Source organism: Dryobates pubescens, chromosome 23 (genome assembly GCF_014839835.1).
Source record: "Dryobates pubescens isolate bDryPub1 chromosome 23, bDryPub1.pri, whole genome shotgun sequence".
NCBI classification, from domain to species: Eukaryota; Metazoa; Chordata; class Aves; order Piciformes; family Picidae; genus Dryobates; species Dryobates pubescens.
This window is the reverse complement of record NC_071634.1, coordinates 3233142-3253778: the sequence shown is the minus strand read 5'-3', so window position 1 is coordinate 3253778 and position 20637 is coordinate 3233142.

Genomic DNA, 20637 nt, shown 5'->3' with positions numbered 1-20637 from the left:
CTCAAAGATGATCCAAGAGCTGGAGCACCTCTGCTATGAGCATAGGCTGAGACAGCTGGGGGACCTTAGAGCTGCCTTCCAGTAGCTGAAGGGATCCTACAGGAAGGTTGCAGAGGGTGTCTAGAGACAGGACAAGGGGGAATGGTTTGAAGCTGAGGGAGAGCAGGGGTTGTCTGGATCTTAGGAAGAAGTTCTTCAGTTTGAGGGTGGTGAGACTCTAAAATAGGTCTTCCACAGAGGTTCTGGATGCCTCCTCCCTGGAAATGCTCAAATCCAGGCTGGATGAGGCCTTGAGCAACCTGGGCTAGTTGAGAGGTGTCCCTGGCCATGGCAGGGTGGTTGGAGTAGATGGATGGTTTAGTTGATTAGGTGGTGTTGGATGATAGGTTGGACATGATGATCTTGAAGGCCTTCCAACCTGGTTTTGTCTATTCCATTCCATTCCATTCCATTCCATTCCATTCCATTCCATTCCATTCCATTCCATTCCATTCCATTCTATTCTGTTCTATTCTATTCCATTCTATTCCATTCTATTCAAATGTTCTCTGAGGGCCCTTCCAGCCTAAGCCATTCTGTGAGTCTATGATTTCTGTGCACAGCCTTCACACGTGCAACTAAACCTCTCTTTATTCCACTCTTTAAAGCCTCCTCTGTTCATCATCTTCCTGCAAACCTTCAGCTTATTTCTGCCAACCTTCTCATGTCTCCTGTTCCATTTTCTTTGGGAAGGAAGGGCCTGAACAACAGTATTCCCCAAAACAGTTATTTCTATCAACTGCAGCCCTGATGGGTCATCTGAAAACACAAACACATTCTGACAGGACTGAAAGTTATTTTCCAGGAGTGTCTGTAAAATCTATTTGCAGGTTTTTGTTGCCTGCAGTTTTCACAGTGGCAAAGTTTGCCTTGGTACATAATGAAGCCCACAAGATGGGCAATTTATTGGGATAATTACCCACAATTTCGACTGAAAGTTCAGATACCATCATGTGCATTGCCACTGCACTGCTACACTCCTGCTTTTCACAGAGAGAAAATTGGTTTAGTGTATCAGGCACTCCTAGATTTTTATGGTGAAATATTAAGACTTGAGGGGTTATCATCAAAAGATTCCTTTGAAATGTCTTACACAAGCCTGATGGCAAGAGCCAGGGCTGGGCTGGCTGCCAGACAACTGATTGATGCTCTCTGCGAACCCCTCTGCCTTCCCAAAGGGAAGAGAAAGGGAATAAAGGAGAGATTGAGGGACTGGGGGAGAAAAACCCAACAAACCAATGGTTTAAACAGCTTTAATGAAAATAAAGAAGGCCAATGGCATCCTGGCCTGCATCAAGCACAGTGTGGCCAGCAGGAGCAGGGAAATTATTCTGCCCCTGTGTTCAGCACTGGTTAGGCCACACCTTGAGTCCTGTGGCCAGTTCTGGGCCACTCAGTTTAAGAAGGACATTGAGACACTTGAAGGTGTCCAGAGAAGGGCAACAAGGCTGGGGAGGGGTCTGGAGCACAGCCCTGTGAGGAGAGGCTGAGGGAGCTGGGGTTGTTTAGCCTGGAGAAGAGGAGGCTCAGGGGAGACCTTCTTGCTCGCTCCAGCGCCCTGAAGGGAGGTTGTAGCCAGATGGGGGTTGGTCTCTTCTCTCAAGCAAGCAGCACCAGAACAAGAAGACACAGTCTCAAACTGTGCCAGGGGAAGTTTAGGCTGGAGGTGAGGAGAAAGTTCTTCACTGAGAGAATTGTTAGCCATTGGAATGTGCTTCCCAGGGAGGTGGTGGAGTCAAGAGAGGATTGGATGTGGCACTTGAAACCATGGTTTAGTGGTCATGAGGTGTTGGGTGACCGGTTGGACTTGGTGATCCTTGGGGTCTTTTCCAGCTTTATTGAATCTATGATTCTGTGAGTTTTGTGGTGACAGGTTGGACTTGGTCTTTGAGGTCTCTTCCAACCTTGGTGAGTCTGTGATTCTGCAATACCAATAAAATGGAATCCATACAAACAGATACAAAGTCAATCTCAAGCCCAGCTCACTGAAGCAATTACATCACCAGCACCACTGGTGCTGAGGGCAGGTAGTGGGGAAGTCCCAGATTGGACTCAGTGGTAGACAGGAATATGGTGGTTTGAAACAAAAAACCTCAACTACCACACAGGAACCAGATTCTGGAATGTGATTTGGGTATATATGGATCAGGATTGAAGGCAGAATGGAGAGAGCCTTCCTTGGACATCAGGCATTGAAGAAGAGTCTTGACCCTGGTGATCTCAGCTTTCTCCTGAAGATGATGTCCATGAGCTGCAATCCCTTATTGATCAGTTTAGGGGCACTTGTCCTGTTTGCTCCTCCCTGCAGGTGCCCCCTGTGACTTTCTGCACCCCAAGGTGACACACAAGATGTGGCAGTGTCTTTGGTCTGCCCAGAAGCAAGTCTAAGTCAGAGCCTTTCTGCAGCCCAGCCCTTGGCAGGAACTCTCTCTATCAGCTTCTCACTGCTATAAGCAGCCCCTGGCTGTGCAAACCTGCCCTGAGCTGCAGGAATTGCAGGCACTGAGCAGAGACTGAGCTGAGAAGACACAGTGCTGAGCAGGGGCTGAGCTGAGAAGCCACAGTGCTGAGCAGAACCAGTCCTGGTCTGGCTCAAAGCTTCTAGATAAATTTTAAGCAGCAGTTTTCTAACATCATTCCTACACAGCTTCATCAGACTGAGCAGCTGTTACCCACAGCTCTTCCTAAGTCATATATTAGTATTGCTGTTGTTCTTATGCACTTTGTTCCTATTTCTGTGTGACAGAGGTTTAGCACTACCTGGGAGCCAGGAGTTTGTGAAGTGGGATGCAAGTAACAACCACAGCTGTGAGCAACAACCACAGCTGTGAGTAACAACCACCAATTGCAACTCAAAGGTGAGTTTATGACAGTAATTACAGTATCACAGCACATTGGAGGTTGGAAGGGACCTCCAGAGATCATCCAGTCCAACCCCACTGACAAAGAAAGATCACATAGGGTTAAATGCATCCAGGTAGGTTTTGAAAGGCTCCAGAGAAGGAGACTCCACAACCTCTCTGGGCAGCCTGCTCCAAGGCTCCAGCACCCTCTCTGCAAAGAAGTTTCTCCTCATGTTGAGGTGAAATCTTCTCTGTTCCAGTCTCTATTCATTGTTCCTTGTCTATCACTGTGCACCACCAAAAGAGAGCTTGGCCCCCTCCACTTGATACCCACCCCTCAGATATTCATAGACATTGATCAGATCCCCTCTCAGCCTTCTCCAGACTAAACAGCCCCAGGGCTCTGTCTCCCTCCATAGGGGAGATGCTCAAGTCTCCTAAGCATCCTCCTGGCTCTGCATTGGATTCTCTCCAGCAGATACCTGTCTCTGATAGAGCCAAATTACCAAGAGAAAGACTGGATGCACACAGACAGCTAGCTGCCTACTTTGCTACTTTGCTACTAAGACCTCCCTTGAGCAGACTGATGGAGAAAATCTTGCACTTTTCTGCTCTTCCCATCCTTTCTATGGACAACTTCTTAGAAGAAGTGTCAGCCTGGTAGCTCTTACCAAAATTCAGCTCCCTGAGACGAAATCCATATCATGCATTTTTAATTCATTATCCTACACTTCAGCTGTAAGCTTTTAGGTTCCTTGGCTGGAGCCAGATTGCTTCTTTTTCTTTCTAATATCTTCCTCCCCAGCTCTTCACCCACTGCCAGTTTCCTTTCTTGATAATGCCATAGGTGAGCTGTTCTCATCTGCAGTGCTCTTAAGAACATTAGTTTGCAAAAGGCTCCTTGCAAGACAGAATTAGGCAGACAAAAGAAGAAGTCAGAAGCACTTACAGGAAGAAGAGATTACAGGAGATGTCTTCATCCTGACACTTAAATGGAGTGTGACAGTCTTAAGATATTAGCAGAACATGGGATGTCAAGCAAGTGGTAAAAATATTTGTGTTCTATTAACAAAACAACAAGAAAGAGAGATGTGTGGATGCATAAAGGAAGAGTCAAACCCAGGAGTGACAGAGTGGGTTAGGGAGGGGGGTGGGGTGGTGGAAATAAAGATCTAGTAATGCTATCATGTGGAGAAAACAGTATTGTACTTCCTACCAGATGAAAGCTTCTGTCTATTGTGTGAAAGAGATAAAAGAGGAAAGCAATAAATACTGCATCATCCCAGCTGATGGTGGAAGCCACACACTGCTCCTTCCCTGGCAGCAGCCCAAGGATAAACAGCAGTGCTATGTATGGAAAGGCTTCCTCTATAAATATTAAAACCAAACCCCCCAAACCATCAAAACTCTCCTGGCTCAGTGCAGTAAGTAATACAATTTGCTAAAATAAATAGAATATGTGAATTGAGGTCACTTGCTAGCACAAAGAAGAGAGGCATCAACCTAATCCTGCTCGACCCTGAGAGCTGCAGACTCAGGGGTTTTTTCCCCACTCAAAGAGACATCAACTGAAATATGTTAAGAGGAAACAGTTCAAGCCTGTGGCTCTCTCACCTACTTTTGTGGTTCAGTGATAGTTTACAGGGGCAGCTAAGACTAAACCAGAAAACCCTTCCTGGCCTGCATCAGGAAGAGTGTGGCCAGCAGGAGCAGGGAAGTCATTGTGCTCTGTGCTCAGCACTGATTAGGTCACACCTTGAGTCCTGTGTCCAGTTCTGGGCCTTTTGGTTTAGGAAAGATGTTGAGTTGCTGAAAGGTGTCCAGAGAAGGGCAACAAAGCTGGGGAGGGGTCTGGAGCACAGCCCTGTGAGGAGAGGCTGAGGGAGCTGGGGTTGCTTAGCCTGGAAAAAAGGAGGCTCAGGGGAGACCTTCTTGCTGTCTACCCCAGGTGGGGGTTGGTCTCTTCTCCCAGGCAACCAGCACCAGAACAAGAGGACACAGTCTCAAGTTGTGCCAGGGGAGGTTCAGGCTGGATGTTAGGATGAAATTCTTCCCAGAAAGAGATATTGGCCATTGGAATGTGCTGCCCAGGGAGGTGGTGGAGTCCTCATCCCTGGAGGTGTTTAGGAAGAGACTGGATGTGGCACTTGGTGCCATGGTTTAGTTGATCAGGTGGTGTTGGGTGATAGGTTGGACTTGATGATCTCTAAGGTCTTTTCCAACCTAGTCTAGTATATTCTATTCTATTCTATTCTATTCTATTCTATTCTATTCTATTCTATTCTATTCTATTCTATTCTATTCTATTCTATTCTAAAATCAGCTGTTCCATGTCTGGTCCTAATCTGTTTCTTGACTTCTTATGCTAGGGAATATTGAAAGCTTCTTTTTCTCTGTGTCTCATGAATCATAGAATTGCTTCACTTGGAAGAGCTATTTAAGATCACTGGTCCAACCATTAACACACCACCACCATGGCTGTTAAACCATGTCCCAAAGTGCCATGGCCACAGGTTTCTTGAACACTTCCAGGGAAGGGACATCATCACCTCCCTGGGCAGCCTGTTCCAATGCCTGAGAACCCTTGCTGGGAAGAAATCTTTCCTGGCACAATTTGAGGCCATTTCCTCTCATTGTATCATCTGATACTAAGGAGAAGAGACCAAACCCCACCAAGCTCCAACCTCTTTTCAGGGAGCTGTAGAAAGCAAGGTTTCCCCTCAGCCTCCTGTGCTTCAGGCTAACCATCCCCAGTTCCCTCAGCTGCTCCTCACCAGCCCTGTTCTCCAGAGCCATTCCCAGCTTGGTTGCCTTTCTCTGGACACAGTCCAGCACTTCAGTCTCTTTCTTGGAGTGAGGACCCCAAAATTGAACCCAGTACTGAAGGTGTGGCCTCCCTAGCCCTGAATACAGGGTCCTGGTGGTCACATCATCACTGAACCAGGCCAGGTTGCTGGTGATCTTTTTGGCCACCTAGGCACATGTTCAGCTGGCTGACAACCAGCACCCCCAGGGCTTTCCCTGCCAGGCAGTTTCCAGCCAGTTTTCCCCAAGCCTGTAGCATTGTGTGGGGTTGTTTTGCCCCAAGTGCAGAACCTGGCACTTAGTCTTGCTGGATCTCACACAGCTGGCCTTGGCCCATTGACCCAGCCTATCCATAACCCTATCTTCAAAGCTGATCAACACTTCCACCCAATTTGCTGCCATCTGAAGGTCTTATTCACTATGTAACTGAAGAAAGCACAATGTCTTGCTTGTCTTTTGAGGAGACTCTTGTGCTGAATTCAGTAATCATTTCTCTTTTCTTACCCTGAAGAAAACACATTTGGTCTTGTCTGTGGGAGCTTCAGCCAGGCCAAGTGCCAAGTCCTGCACTTGGGGCACAACAACCCCAAGCCACACTACAGGCTTGGGGCAGTGTGGCTGGAAAGCTGCGGGCAGAAAGGGACCTGGGGGTGCTAATGAACAAGCAGCTGAATAGGAGCCAGCAGTGTGCCCAGCTGGCCAAGAAAGCCATAGGTCTCCTGGCTGGGATCAGCAATGCTGTGTCCAGCAGGAGCAGGGAAGGAATTGTGCCCTGGGACTCAGCTCTGGGGAGGCCACACCTCGAGTGCTGGGTTCAGTTCTGGGCACCTCAGTACAAGAGAGCTGTGGAGGTGCTGGAGCCAGGGCAGAGGAGGGCAAGGAAGCTGGGAAGGGCCTGGAGAATAAAGAGCAACTGAAAGAGCAGTGGATGGTTAGTGTGAAGAAGAGGAGGCTGAGGGGAGACCTCCTGGCTGTCTACAACTACCTGAAAGGAGGTTGTGGAGAGCTTGGTGCTGGTCTCTTCTCACAGGTAATCAGTGACAGAACAAGAGGGAATGGCCTCAAGCTGCAGCTGGGTAGGGTTAGACTGGACATGAGGAAACATTTTTTCCCAGCAAGAGTGGTCAGGGATTGGAATGTGCTGCCCTTGGAGTCCCCAAGCCTGGATGTGTTTCAAGGTGCTTTGGATGTGGTGCTTGCGGATATGGTTTAGGGGTGACCCTTGTAGAGTAGGGTTCTGGGCTGGACTTGGTGATCCTGAGGGGCTTTTCCAACTTGAGTGTTTCTGTGATGCTGGGAAATCTCCTACAGGCAGGGTTCAATTGTCCCTTTTTTGGAGTTGGTGGGGTTTTATTTGGGTTTTTGTTTGTTTGGTTTGGTTTGGGATGTTTTTGTGGGAACTGTGGAATTTCTTTAGCATTGACCAGGATCACAGTGGAGAAAAAATAATTTAGAATGTAAGAAAGAAAGAAGATCAAAATAAATAAATATTTTATTGGCCACACTTGAATTTCCTCCTGTGGATAACTTCACAGCCTGCAAATGACAAAGCTGCACTCTGAGATTACTCAAATGTTCCCCAGGAAGCTGAGCACAGGGTGTGCAGAGGAAGAGATTGTCACCTGTTAACCATTCTGGGAGGAAAAAAATGCAATTTCCCAAAGTTTTTCTGCTGGAATGATATCCACATCCCTTCCTTTCTCCCCCTCTGCTCTCAGTGTGCACTTGCAGCCTGGAAAGCTAATCAGATCCTGGGTCGCATCAAGAGAAGTGTGGCCAGCAGGGCAAGGGAGGGGATTCTCCCCCTCTGCTCAGCTCTGCTGAGACCACAGCTGGAGCACTGCCTCCAGTTCTGGAGCCTCTGTTCCAGAAAGGCTCTGGAGGTGCTGGAAGGTGTCCAGAGAAGGGCCACAAGGATGAGCAGAGGGCTGGAGCTGCTCTGCTATGAGGACAGACTGAGGGAGTTGGGGTTGTGCAGTCTGGAGAAGGGAAGAGAAGGCTCCCAGGAGACCTTATTGTGGCCTTCCAGTATCTGAAGGGGGCTCCAAGAAAGCTGGGGAGGGACTTTTGAGGGTGTCAGGGAGGGATAGGACTGGGGGGGATGGAGCAAAACTAGAAATGGGTATATTCAGATTGGCTGTGAGGAAGAAGTTGTTCCCCATGAGGGTGGTGAGAGCCTGGCACAGGTTGCCCAGGGAGGTGGTGGAAGCCTCATCCCTGGAGGTTTTTGCAGCCAGGCTGGAGGTGGCTGTGAGCAACCTGCTGTAGTGTGAGGTGTCCCTGCCCATGGCAGGGGGATTGGAACTGGCTGAGCCTTGAGGTCCCTTCCCACCCTAACACTTCTATGATTCTATGATTCTACACTGTAATTACTGCAGATGATGTTTACCACATTTCCTAACATCCCTACCTCCCAAACCTCTCCTGCAAGCTACCTACTCTCCTGGAAACAAAAAAATTATATCCTCTAAGGGTTGTGTATCATCATCACTGGTACTAAATGTCAGTTGCTATTTTTGGTGCCATGGAACAGTGCTCCTACAGAGATATCTGTTATCTCTTATCATAGCTCCTTAATTTAACTACTGCTAGTGAAACATCTTAGATAGGATTAACCCTTCAGCTGTCACTGTTTTATTTATAGGGACTATAAATCTTCTGGGCTCATGCAGCACAAAAGGCAGCCCCGTGCTGGGCTGCAGGCAGAGCAGTGTGGGCAGCAGGGAAAGAGAGAGGATTCTGCCCCTTGACTCCGCTCTGATGAAACCTCAGCTTGAATGCTGTGTCCAGTTCTGGTGTTCCAAGCAGAAGAAGGACACAGAGCTGTTGGAGTAAGTCCAGAGAAGATGCTCCAAGGGCTGGAGCACAGGCTGAGGGAGCTGGGGGTGTTCAGCCTGGAGAAGAGAAGACTCCACGGGGACGTTAGAGCTGCCTTCCAATAGCTGAAAGGAGCCTGCAGGAAAGCTGGAGAGGGACTTTTCCTGAGGGTAGTCATCAATAGATATTGTTGGGTGATAGGTTGGACTCGATGATCTCAGTGGTCTTTTCCAACCTGGTTAATTCTGTTCTATTCCTATTCTATTCCTATTCTTCTCTTCTCCCTTCCCTTCCCTTCCCTTCCCTTCCCTTCCCTTCCCTTCCCTTCCCTTCCCTTCCCTTCCCTTCCCTTCCCTTCCCTTCCCTTCCCTTCCCTTCCCTTCCCTTCCCTTCCCTTCCCTTCCCTTCCCTTCCCTTCCCTTCCCTTCCCTTCCCTTCCCTTCCCTTCCCTTCCCTTCCCTTCCCTTCCCTTCCCTTCCCTTCCCTTCCCTTCCCTTCCCTTCCCTTCCATTTTAATAGGACAAGGGGGAATGGTTTGAAGCTGAGGGAGAGCAGAGGTAGTCTGGATCTTAGGAAGAAGTTCTTCAGGACAAGGGTGGTGAGACTCTAAAATAGGTCTTCCACAGAGATTGTGGATGCCTCCTCCCTGAAAATAGAATAGAATAGAATGGAATTAACCAGGTTGGAAAATACTTTTGAGATCATCAAGTCCAACCTATCACCCAACACCATCTAAACCATGGCACCAGGCACCCCATCCAGGCTTTTCAGTTGCTAAGTTGTTGATACAACCAAAGTCATGGTTACCAACTTAGTACAGTTTAATGTTCAAATCCAGGCTGGAGGAGGCCTTGAGCAACCTGGACTAGTTGAGAGGTGTCCTTGGCCATGGCAGGGTGGTTGGAGTAGATGATCTCTGAGGTCCCTTCCAGCCTAAGCCATTCTATGGTTCTATGGCAGTGGCATCCTCAGGTGTATTTAAATAGAGCTTGACTGGCAAGTTGAGGAAGGTTCTCCTTCCCTTCTACTTTGTCCTGCTCAGGCCACATCCAGAGTACTGGGTCCAGTTCTGGGCTCCTAAGTTCAAGATAATCAAGGTACTGCTGGAGAGAGTCCAGAAGAGAGCCACTAAGATAATGAGGAGACTGGAACCTGAGGAAAGGCTGGGAGACCCTGGGTCTCTTTAGCCTGGAGAACAGCAGACTGGGATGGGGAATCTTATTAATGCTGATCAAGAGCTAAAGGGTGAGTGCCAGGAGGATGGAGCCAGGCTTTTCTCAACGGTGTGCAGTGACAACTGGAACAGGTCACAAACTGAAGGTTCCCTAGGAACATAAGGAAAAGGATTTTCACTTTGAGGGCGTCAGAGCACTGGTGGCTACCCAGGGAAGTTGTGGAGTCTCTATCTCTGGAGGCATTCCAAACCTGCCTGGATGTGTTCCTGTGTAATTTACTGTGGCTGACTCTGCTTTAGCAGGAGTGTTGAACTAAAGCTCAGACTCAGACGTCCCTTTCAACAGCTACCATGCTGAGATTCTGTGATCTATCAGGTTTTTGTTCCTCCCCACCAGGATGATTCCTGTATCAACATCCTACTGATGTGTCCCTTTTGGAAAGGGGCTGCTTCCAAATTGTCAGGTGATGAGATGTCCCCTTGTGCTCCTAAAAATCACCTTCCACCCTCCAGATTGTTTTCCTTATTGCTGTTCTGAATATGTCTACCTTCAGCTTCCAGCCACAGCATCTCATTATACTTTTGCCTGCTAGATCAAAGAGGCCTCTTCCCTCAGCAATCTTCCTGTGTTAATACTGATCATCCAGAATTCCCTAAGTGGAATTTTGATGGTGCAGGAATTAGCTGATTTGAGGTTTAAAAACCCTTCATGGGTCTTACACTAATACCCTCCTCTCCTCTCCTCTCCTCTCCTCTCCTCTCCTCTCCTCTCCTCTCCTCTCCTCTCCTCTCCTCTCCTCTCCTCTCCTCTCCTCTCCTCTCCTCTCCTCTCCTCTCCTCTCCTCTCCTCTCCTCTCCTCTCCTCTCCTCTCCTCTCCTCTCCTCTCCTCTCCTCTCCTCTCCTCTCCTCTCCTCTCCTCTCCTCTCCTCTCCTCTCCTCTCCTCTCCTTTCCTCGAGTCTCCTAGATTCTCCTCTCCTCGAGTCTCCTCTCCTCTCCTCCTCTTCCTTTCCCAAACCTTCCCAAACATTCCCTTCCCAAAACTTCCCTTTCCCTTTCCCTTTCCCTTTCCCTTTCCCTTTCCCTTTCCCTTTCCCTTTCCCTTTCCCTTTCCCTTTCCCTTTCCCTTTCCCAACCCTCCCAAACCTTCCCAAACACCTCCAGGGATGGGGACTCCACCACCTCCCTGGGCAGCACATCCCAATGGCCAATCTCTCTTGCTGGGAAGAACTTTCTCCTCACCTCCAGCCTAAACTTCCCCTGGCACAGCTTGAGACTGTGTCTTCTTGTTCTAGTGCTGGTGGCCTGGGAGAAGAGACCAACCCCCACCTGGCTGCAACCTCCCTTCAGGAAGCTGTAGAGATCAATAAGGCCTCCCCTGAGCCTCCTTTTCTCCAGGCTAAGCAACCCCAGCTCCCTCAGCCTCTCCTCACAGGGCTGTGCTCCAGACCCCTCCCCAGCCTCATTGCCCTTCTCTGGACACCTTCAAGTGTCTCAATGTCCTTCTTAAACTGAGGAACCCAGAACTGGACACAGGACTCAAGGTGTGGCCTAACCAGTGCTGAGCACAGGGCACAATGACTTCCCTGCTCCTGCTGGTCACACTCTTCCTAATGCAGGCCAGGATGCCATTGGCCTTCTTGGCCACCTGGGCACACTGCTGCCTCATGTTCAGCTGCTGTCAACCACTACACCCAGGTCCCTTTCTGCCTGGCTGCTCTCCAGCCACTCTGACCCCAGCCTGTAGCTCTGCCTGGGGTTGCCGTGGCCAAAGTGCAGCCCCTGGCACTTGGACTTGTTGAATGCCATCCTGTTGGCCTCTGCCCAGCTGTCCAGTCGGTCGAGGTCCCTCTGGAGAGTCCTCCTACCCTCTAACTGATCCACACCTGCCCCCAACTTGGTGTCATCTGCAAACCTACTGCTGATGGCCTCAATCCCCTCCTCCACATCACCAATGAAGTTATTGAACAGGATTGGTAGTCGGCATCATTTTAATTTTAAGGAACTGCTTTAGAGCAACCTGCCAGTGCCCCACTTTTGTGTTGTCATTTCTCCAGTGAAAATTGATGCCACATTCCTGTCCTTGAAGCATTGCTGCCCTGGCAGGGGAAACGTGAGGCCACGCATGATGAACGAGCGCGGCGGCGCTCGACCAGAGGCGCAGCACGCGCCGGGACACTGGACCCGTCCGACAGCCACGGAGTGATTAGCTGTTGGAGGGCTGGAAAGCAGACCCTGACAAAAGGAGCTGCCAATGCAGCCTCCCACATCAATACAACAACACCCTGCAACAAGCAGGACTCTCGACCCCATCGCTTACGGGGGAGCAGATCATTTGTGCACACAAGTTATTGAGGGGCTCGGCTTTAGTGCACTTTGGGGGTGATTAATAAGGGCCTCCCTCCACCTTTTACACAGCTGAGGCTAGAGGGGGGTTGAGAGGGGAGAGGAGCACAGAGTCATAGAATCACAGGGTGTTAACGGTTGGAAGGGACCTCCAGAGATCATCTAGTCCTAGTCCTCTGCCAGAGCAGGAACACCCAGGGCAAGTCACACAGGAACACATCCAGATGGGTGTTGAAAGTCTCCAGAGGAGGAGACACTCAGAGCAGGCTGCTCCAGGACTCCAGCACCCTCACACTTGCTGGAGCGTGTCCAGAGAAGGACAACAAAGTTGGTGAGGGGCTTGGAACACAGCCCTGTGAGGAGAGGCTGAGGGAGCTGGGGTTGCTTAGCCTGGAGAAGAGGAGGCTCAGGGGAGACCTTCTTGCTCTCTACAACTACCTGAAGGGAGGTTGTGGCCAGCTGGGGGTTGGTCTCTTCTCCAGGCAACCAGCACCAGAACAAAAGGACACAGTCTCAGGCTGCACCAGGGGAGGTTTAGGCTGTAGGTAAGGAGGAAGTTCTACACAGAGAGAGTGATTGCCCATGGGAATGTGCTGCCCGAGGAGGTGGTGGAGTCTTGAAGGATCTTGAAGGTCTCTTCCAACCTGGTCTATTCTATTCTATTCTATTCTATTCTATTCTATTCTATTCTATCTTTGAGGTCTCTTCCAACCTTGGTGATTCTGTGATAATGGAATCAACTGCTTGGTGTAGCTCATTCTCTGCTCTGATAGGTTGCCTCGCTGGGTTGTAGCTGAATCATGACAGAGCCTCAGTGCTGTGATTGATTCAGATTGGATGTTAGGAAGAAGCTCTTCCCCATGAGGGTGGTGAGAGACTGGCACAGGTTGCCCAGGGAGGTGGTGAAAGCCTCATCCCTGGAGGTTTTGAAGGCCAGGATGTGGCTGTGAGCAAACTGCTGTAGTGTGAGGTGTCCCTGCCTATGGCATCAAGTTTGGAACTGGCTGAGCCTTGAGGTCCCTTCCAACCCTGACAATTCTGTAATTCTCTGATTATATTTCCATGATTGATATTCCTCTGCACAGTCAATCCTCTGGAGTCACAGGGCACTGCTGTGGCCCTTGCCTTGTGCAGCTTTGAGCACAGGAGGGGCATTGCTTTCCTGGAACTGTCATTCTTCTTCTTTGTAATCTTCTCATCAAGAAACTGCTGTGTTTCAGATGTTCCTGGTGACATAAGATGAGAGGAGCTCAGACCAACACCTAGATGAAAACACAGCTTGATTTTGCAGTTAATTATGTGGCTGGGACTGAAACCAGAAGCTTGTACTCTTTTAACCCCAATCCCAGCTCCACCTTTAGGTAGATCTTCCTATTACAATAGGAGTGAATCTGTGTATTCAGTTGCTCCAGAGAGAAGATGTGTGTCAGCACCCTGATTTGCTGCAGAACACACCTGGTTTAGCTCAGAATGTATATCTGAGTATTTCTGAACCAGCTGTGCTCCAATCTTTGCTGACAAGTACTGTCTCTTTTGCTTGAACAGAGAAGATTTCACCTCAACATGAGGAGAAACTTCTTTACAGTGAGTGTGATGGAGTACTAGAATAGAATAGAATAGAATAGAATAGAATAGAATAGAATAGAATAGAATAGAATAGAATAGACCATCTTGCTGATGTATCTTGCTGATACAGGCCTGGATGCTCTTGGGCTTCTTGACCACCTGGGCACACTGCTGGCTCTTATTCAGCCCCCTGTTGACCAACACTTCCAGGTGCTTTGATGCTGAGCATCTTTTCAGCCATTCTGCCCCAAGCCTGGAGCATTCATGGGGTTGTTGTGACCCAAGTGTTAGATCCAGGACTTGGCCTTGTTGCACCTCATACAACTGACCTTGGCCAATTGATCCAGCCTGGCCAGGTCCTTGTATCCCTCATAAAAGGATGAGCAGAGGGCTGGAGCACCGCTCCTATGAGGACAGACTGAAGAGTTGGGGCTGTTCAGTCTGGAGAAGAGAAGGCTCTGAGTTGACCTCATTGTGGCCTTCCAGGATCTGAAGGGGGCTCCAAGAAGGCTGGGGAGGGACTGCTCAGCATCTCAGGTAGTGATAGGACTAGGGGGAATGGAATGAAGCTGGAGGTGGGGAGATTCAGGCTGGAGGTGAGGAGGAAGTTCTTCCCCATGAGAGTGGTGAAGCCCTGGAATGGGTTGTCCAGGGAGGTGGTTGAGGCACTGTCCCTGGAGGTGTTTAAGCCCAGGCTGGATGAGGCTCTGGCCAGGCTGATCTAGTGTGGGGTGTCCCTGCCCATGGCAGGGGGGTTGGAACTAGCTGATCCTTGTGGTCCCTTCCAACCCTGGCTGATACTATGATACTATTATGATACTACTAAATAGTCATAAAGGTCTGTTGACAGCGTTGTATGCTTTAGTACAGGAACGTTTTCAGCTGCATGGGAACTGCTTGCACAGTCAATGATCTGCAGGCTTTTCCTGCTGGAAAAGTGGGGCAGGAAATCCAGCAGTCTTTAAGCCTCTTGCAGGAGAATTTCAGCACTTGTCCTGCTGCAAGCAGCCTGGGAGTAGCTTGTTAGCAAACTGATGTTGTTGTGTTTAGAGCTGTTTCTTGGTCATCATTGAATCATAGGGTCAATAAGGTTGGAAGAGCCCTCAAAGATCATCAAGTCCAACCTGTCACCCAACACCTCATGACTAAATAAACCATGGTCAAATCTTCTTCAAACTCTTCTCCTAGGCATCCTGTGACAGAAGGAGAGGACACAGTCTCAAGCTGTGCCAGGGGAGGTTTAGGCTGGAGGTGAGGAAGAAATTCTTCCCAGCAAGAGAGATTGGCTGTGATGATTTCCTCATTCTCTCCAGAGATGAGGCCAGGCAGTGTTCATGTGAGGTCATGAACACTATGCTCAATAATTGTTTGTTTTTTCCTCTCTGGTCTATTTCCAGTTTTCTCATTCAATTTCATTAACCTGGTAATGAGTGGAAGAAGTAAGAGAGGTTTCAGTGTACAACAGCAAGCTGCAGGGTAAGGCAGACAATTCTGGTGTGTGCCAGTTGCATCCTGGGCTGCATCAAGAGAAGTGTGGCCAGCAGGTTGAGGGAAGTGATTCTCCCCCTCTATTCCACTCTGGTGAGACCCCACCTGGAGCACTGTGCTCAGTTCTGGAGCCTCTGTTACAGGAAGGATCTGGAGGTGCTGGAAGGTGTCCAGAGAAGAGCCAGGAGGATGAGCAGAGGGCTGGAGCTGCTCTGCTATGGAGACAGACTGAGAGAGTTAGGGTTGTTCAGTCTGGAGAGAAGGCAGCTCCCAGGAGACCTAATTGTGGACTTGCAGTATCTGCAGGGGGCTCCAAGAAAGCTGGGAAGGGACTTTCAGGGTGTCAAGGAGGGATAGGACTGGGGGGAATGGAGCAAAACTAGAAATGGGGAGATTCAGATTGGATGTTAGGAAGAAGCTCTTCCTCATGAGGGTGGTGAGAGCCTGGCACAGGTTGCCTCCCTGGAGGTTTTTAAGGCCAGACTGGATTTAGCTCTGGGCAACATGATCTAGTGTGAGGTGTCCTTGCCTATGGCAGGGGCGTTGGAGCTGAATGATCCTTGAGGTCCCTTCCAACCCTGACAGTTCTGTGATTCTGTGTAACACCTTGCATTACTCCTGTGACTGCAGTAAGGACTGTTTTGTGCTACCAACAAATTCTGTGTGGCACTGCAGATGAGTCAGAAAAGTAAATAAAGTAAAAGCCAACCAAACAATAACAGCAACAAAACCTCCAGGAAACAAAACAACAACAAAACCCAACCCCAAACAAAGCAACCAAGCAAACAAAAAGAGACATCTCCTGAACAGCAGAATTGGAGGAAAATTAGAGAATGTATTCTGTAGACATTCCCAGCTCTGTTCAGGTTTACAAGGGCAAACAAAGATGTAATTTGAAAAGCCAAACATTAGGGATGAATGCACAGATGAAGATTTTATTCAGTGTGCCTTTAGGAAGTGCTGCAGCCACTGAGATCATAGAATCATAGAATTGTCAGGGTTGGAAGGGACCTCAAGGATCAGCCAGTTCCAAACCCCCCTGCCATGGGCAGGGACACCTCACTCTAGAATAGAATAGAATAAACCAGGTGTCCAACCTATCATCCAACACCACCTAATCAACTAACCCATGGCACCAAGCACCCTATCAAGTCTCCTCCTGAACACCTCCAGTGACGGCAACCCCACCACCTCCTCGGGCAGCCCATTCCAATGGGCAATCACTCTCTCTGTGTAAAACTTCCTCCTGACCTCCAGCCTAAACCTCCCCTGGTGCAGCTTGAGACTGTGTCCTCTTGTTCTTGTGCTGGTTGCCTGGGAGAAGAGACCAACATCTGCCTGACTACAACCCCCCTCCCGGTAGTTGTAGACAGCAATAAGGTCACTCCTGAGTCTCCTCTTCTCCAGGCTAAGCAACCCCAGCTCCCTCAGCCTCTCTTCATAGGGCTGTGTTCCAAGCCCCTCACCAACTTTGTTGCCCTTCTCTGGACACCCTCCAGCAAGTCAACCTCCTTCCTAAACTGAGGAGCCCAGAACTGGACACAGTACTCAAGGTCTGCCCTAACCAGTGCAGTGTACAGGGGCAGAATGACCTCCCTGCTCCTGCTGGCCACTCTAGGTCAGGTTTCCCACAGCCACATCCAGCCTGGCTGCAAAAACCTCCAGGGACGAGGCTTCCATCACCTCCCTCACAGCACTTTGGGAATCAACAGCAGCAGAGAAGAAGAGATTTGATGTATGATATGAAGGGGGAAATAATTAAATTCAGATGGAGAAATACATTGAGGATTGTAGTCCTGTTCTATAAAACCTGGGGAGCAGACAGATGGGAATCACTGTCTGCCTTTTTCATGTTGACAAAGACATGAAACAACAGCAGTTCTGACACCTAAATGCCAAAGGTGCCAATAAAAGTGTTCCTCAAAGAGGCAGAGAACCAGAGAGAACTGCCTTGGGCTCTGGTCTGTCACCTTTTAGATGTTTGCAGTACTTTTTCTAGTCTAGTGTTGCTTAAAGAGAATACAGAACTCACTGCCCCCAACCCCCCACACCACCACCACTAGGGCAGATGGGATAGCTAGGATAGGACAGGACAGGATAGGATAGGATAGGATAGAATTGAATAGAATAGAATTAGAATAGAATAGAATAGAATTAGGATAGGATAGGATAGGATAGGATAGGATAGGATAGGATAGGATAGGATAGGATAGGATAGGATAGAATAGAATTAGAATTAGAATAGAATAGAATAGAATAGAATAGAATTAGGATAGGATAGGATAGGATAGGATAGGATAGGATAGAATAGAATTAGAATTAGAATAGAATAGAATAGAATAGAATTAGGATAGGATAGGATAGGATAGGATAGGATAGGATAGGATAGGATAGGATAGAACAGGATAGAATAGAATTAGAATAGAATAGGATAGGATAGGATAGGACAGGATAGAATAGAATAGAATAGAATAGAATAGAATAGAATAGAATTAGAATAAAATAGGATAGAATAGAATAGGACAGGATAGGATAGAATGGAATAGAATGGAATAGCATAGAATAGAATAGAATTAGAATAGAATAGGCTAGAATAGAATAGGACAGGATAGGATAGAATGGAATAGAATAGAATAGAACAGGATAGAATAGAATTAGGATAGGATAGGATAGGATAGGATAGGATAGGATAGAATAGAACAGGATAGAATAGAATTAGAATAGAATAGGATAGGATAGAATGGAATAGAATAGAATAGAATAGAATAGAATAGAATAGAATAGAATAGAATAGAATAGAACAGGATAGAATAGAATTAGGATAGGATAGGATAGGATAGGATAGGATAGGATAGGATAGGATAGGATAGGATAGGATAGGATAGAATAGAATTAGAATAGAATAGGATAGGATAGGATAGGATAGGATAGGATAGGATAGGATAGAATAGAACAGGATAGAACAGGATAGAATAGAATTAGAATAGAATAGGATAGAATAGAATAGAATAGAATAGAATTAGAATAGAATAGGATAGAATAGAATAGGACAGGATAGGATAGAATGGAATAGAATGGAATAGAATAGAATAGAATAGAATAGAATAGAATAGAATAGAATAGAATAGAATAGAATAGAATAGAATAGAATAGAATTAACCAGGTTGGAAAAGACCTTAGAGATCATCCAGTCCAACCTATCACCCAGCACCATCTAATCAACTAAACCATGGCACCAAGTGCCTCATCCAGTCTCTCCTTAATCACCTCCAGTGATGGTGACTCCACCACCTCCCTGGGCAGCTCATTCCAATGGCCAGTCAGCAAAGAGAAGGAGTGTGATCTCTTCTCTGCCTCCTGGAAAGGTAGAGTAAGAGTAGTGTGTTTAATTTATAGCCAGGAAAATGTAGGTTCAATATTAGGAGCACAACCACTGAGATACAGAGGGATCTATTGAGCAGGCAGGCTGTGGAGCTGCTGGCAAGGGAGACCATTCTGAACAGCTTATACAAACATCTCTCAGCAATGACAGGAACAACTGAACCTACTTTGAAGCAGGCATTAAAAAGATGGGGTTTGGCCCTTCCAGCCAAGTTCTTTATTTTTGGGTGACCTGGGGAAAAAATAGGGAACCATCTGTGAATTTATATCAAAGAGGGAAAAAAAAAGGTCAGAAAAAGCAATGTAATTTATTCTCAAGTACTCTCTTTCCCTATGTCTTGTATTTATCCTATGCTGACAGCCATCCTCCTTCACAGTGCAGGACCATCTCCTTTAGCAGTTCATCTCCATGAAGAACCTCTCCCTGCCTCATTTCCTGCTGAGGAGGAAAGCATTAGAAGAGAAGATCTGTTCTCAAGTGCTCCTACAAAAGCAACACATAATCCATACAACTATGAGGCTTCTGGCATCCTCCCGCTGGCCTGGCCTGTGGCCAGGGCTCTTCCTCTGAGTGCTGAGGTATTGCCCTTTGTTTTTCATTCAGTGGTGGAAAGATACAGCCTCTGTAGCATGGAATCATTGAATCAATAGGGTTGGAAAAGACCTCAGAGATCATCAAGTCCAACCTATCACCCAACACCTCCTGACTAACTAAACCCTGAGTTCATTTACTGACTATTTTCCTTTAGTGTTATCTTCTGCCTTTCTTTCTTTCATTTTTTTCCCTGTTTGAGAGCAGATTCCTCTTCCCAAGGCAGTTTTTGAACCTTGCTCACACTACTCACTCCTTAGCTGCCCTGCATTGCAGTACTCCCTTCAGAGACTCTCTCTCCTGATTAGCTGCTTAGGGAATGTAAGATCTAAACTTTCCTACTCTGCCACACATTTAAATTAGTATATTATTCTCTTAATTAATAGATTACTCTATATTAATAATATTAATTTCTTCATCAGATTTAAATGGATATATTCACCTGAGCTGCAAGCACTGAGTGCTCCCAGCCCAGAGCCAGCTGTGTCCTGGGCTGATCCCCAGCAGCCTGGGCAGCAGATTGGAGGGAAGGGATTCAGCCCCTCTGCTGTGCTCTGCTGAGACCCCACCTGCAGTGCTGGGACCAGCTCTGGAGTGCTCAGCACAGCAGAGGCATGGACCAGCTGTCCAGGGAGGTGTTGAAGTCACCATGACTGGAGGTGTTTAGGAGGAGACTTGATAGGGTGCTTGGTGCCATGGGTTATTGATTAGGTGGTGTTGGATGATGGGTTGGACTCGATGATCTCTAAGGTTTCTTCCAACCTGGTCTATTCTATTCTATTCTATTCTATTCTATTCTATTCTATTCTATTCTATTCTATTCTATTCTATTCTATTCTATTCTACTCAACCCCCTGGATGGTCCAGGGGACCACTGCGACCTCCACCCTTCTCCCTTCCCCATTACCTTCAGAGAAATAACAGAAAGTCAGTTCAGCCAGCAGAAGATCCAGCAAAAGAGCTAAGGGAGCAAGTCATGCAAGCCACAGAGAGACTGAAGTGAAACAAGACAGAAGAGTTTATGCCAATCACCTCCTGGGCTGCAGCAAGGGAAGCATAGCCAGCAGAGCCAGGGACGTGATTCTCCCCCTTGACTCTGCTCCTCTGAGACCCCACCTGGAGCACTGTGTCCAGTTCTGGAGCCTCTGTGCCAGGAAGGCTCTGGAGGTGCTGGAAGGTGTCCAGAGAAAAGCCACAAGCAGAGGGCTGGAGCTGCTCTGCTATGGAGACAGACTGAGAGAGTTGGGGTTGTGCAGTCTGGAGAGGAGAAGGCTCCCAGGAGACCTAATTGTGGCCTTCCAGTATCTGAAGGGGGCTCCAAGAAAGCTGGGGAGGGACTTCTGACTGGGGGGAATGGATCCAGGCTAGAAGTGGGTATATTCAGATTGGATGTCAGAAAGAAGTTGTTCCCCATGAGGGCGGTGAGAGACTGGCACAGGTTGCCCAGGGAGGTGGTGGAAGCCTCCTGCCTGGAGGTTTATACAGTGTCACAGTATCACTAAGGTTGGAAGAGACCTCAAAATCATCAAGTCCAACCAAGGTGTTTGCAGCCAGGCTGGATGTGGCTGTGAGCAACCTGCTGCAGTG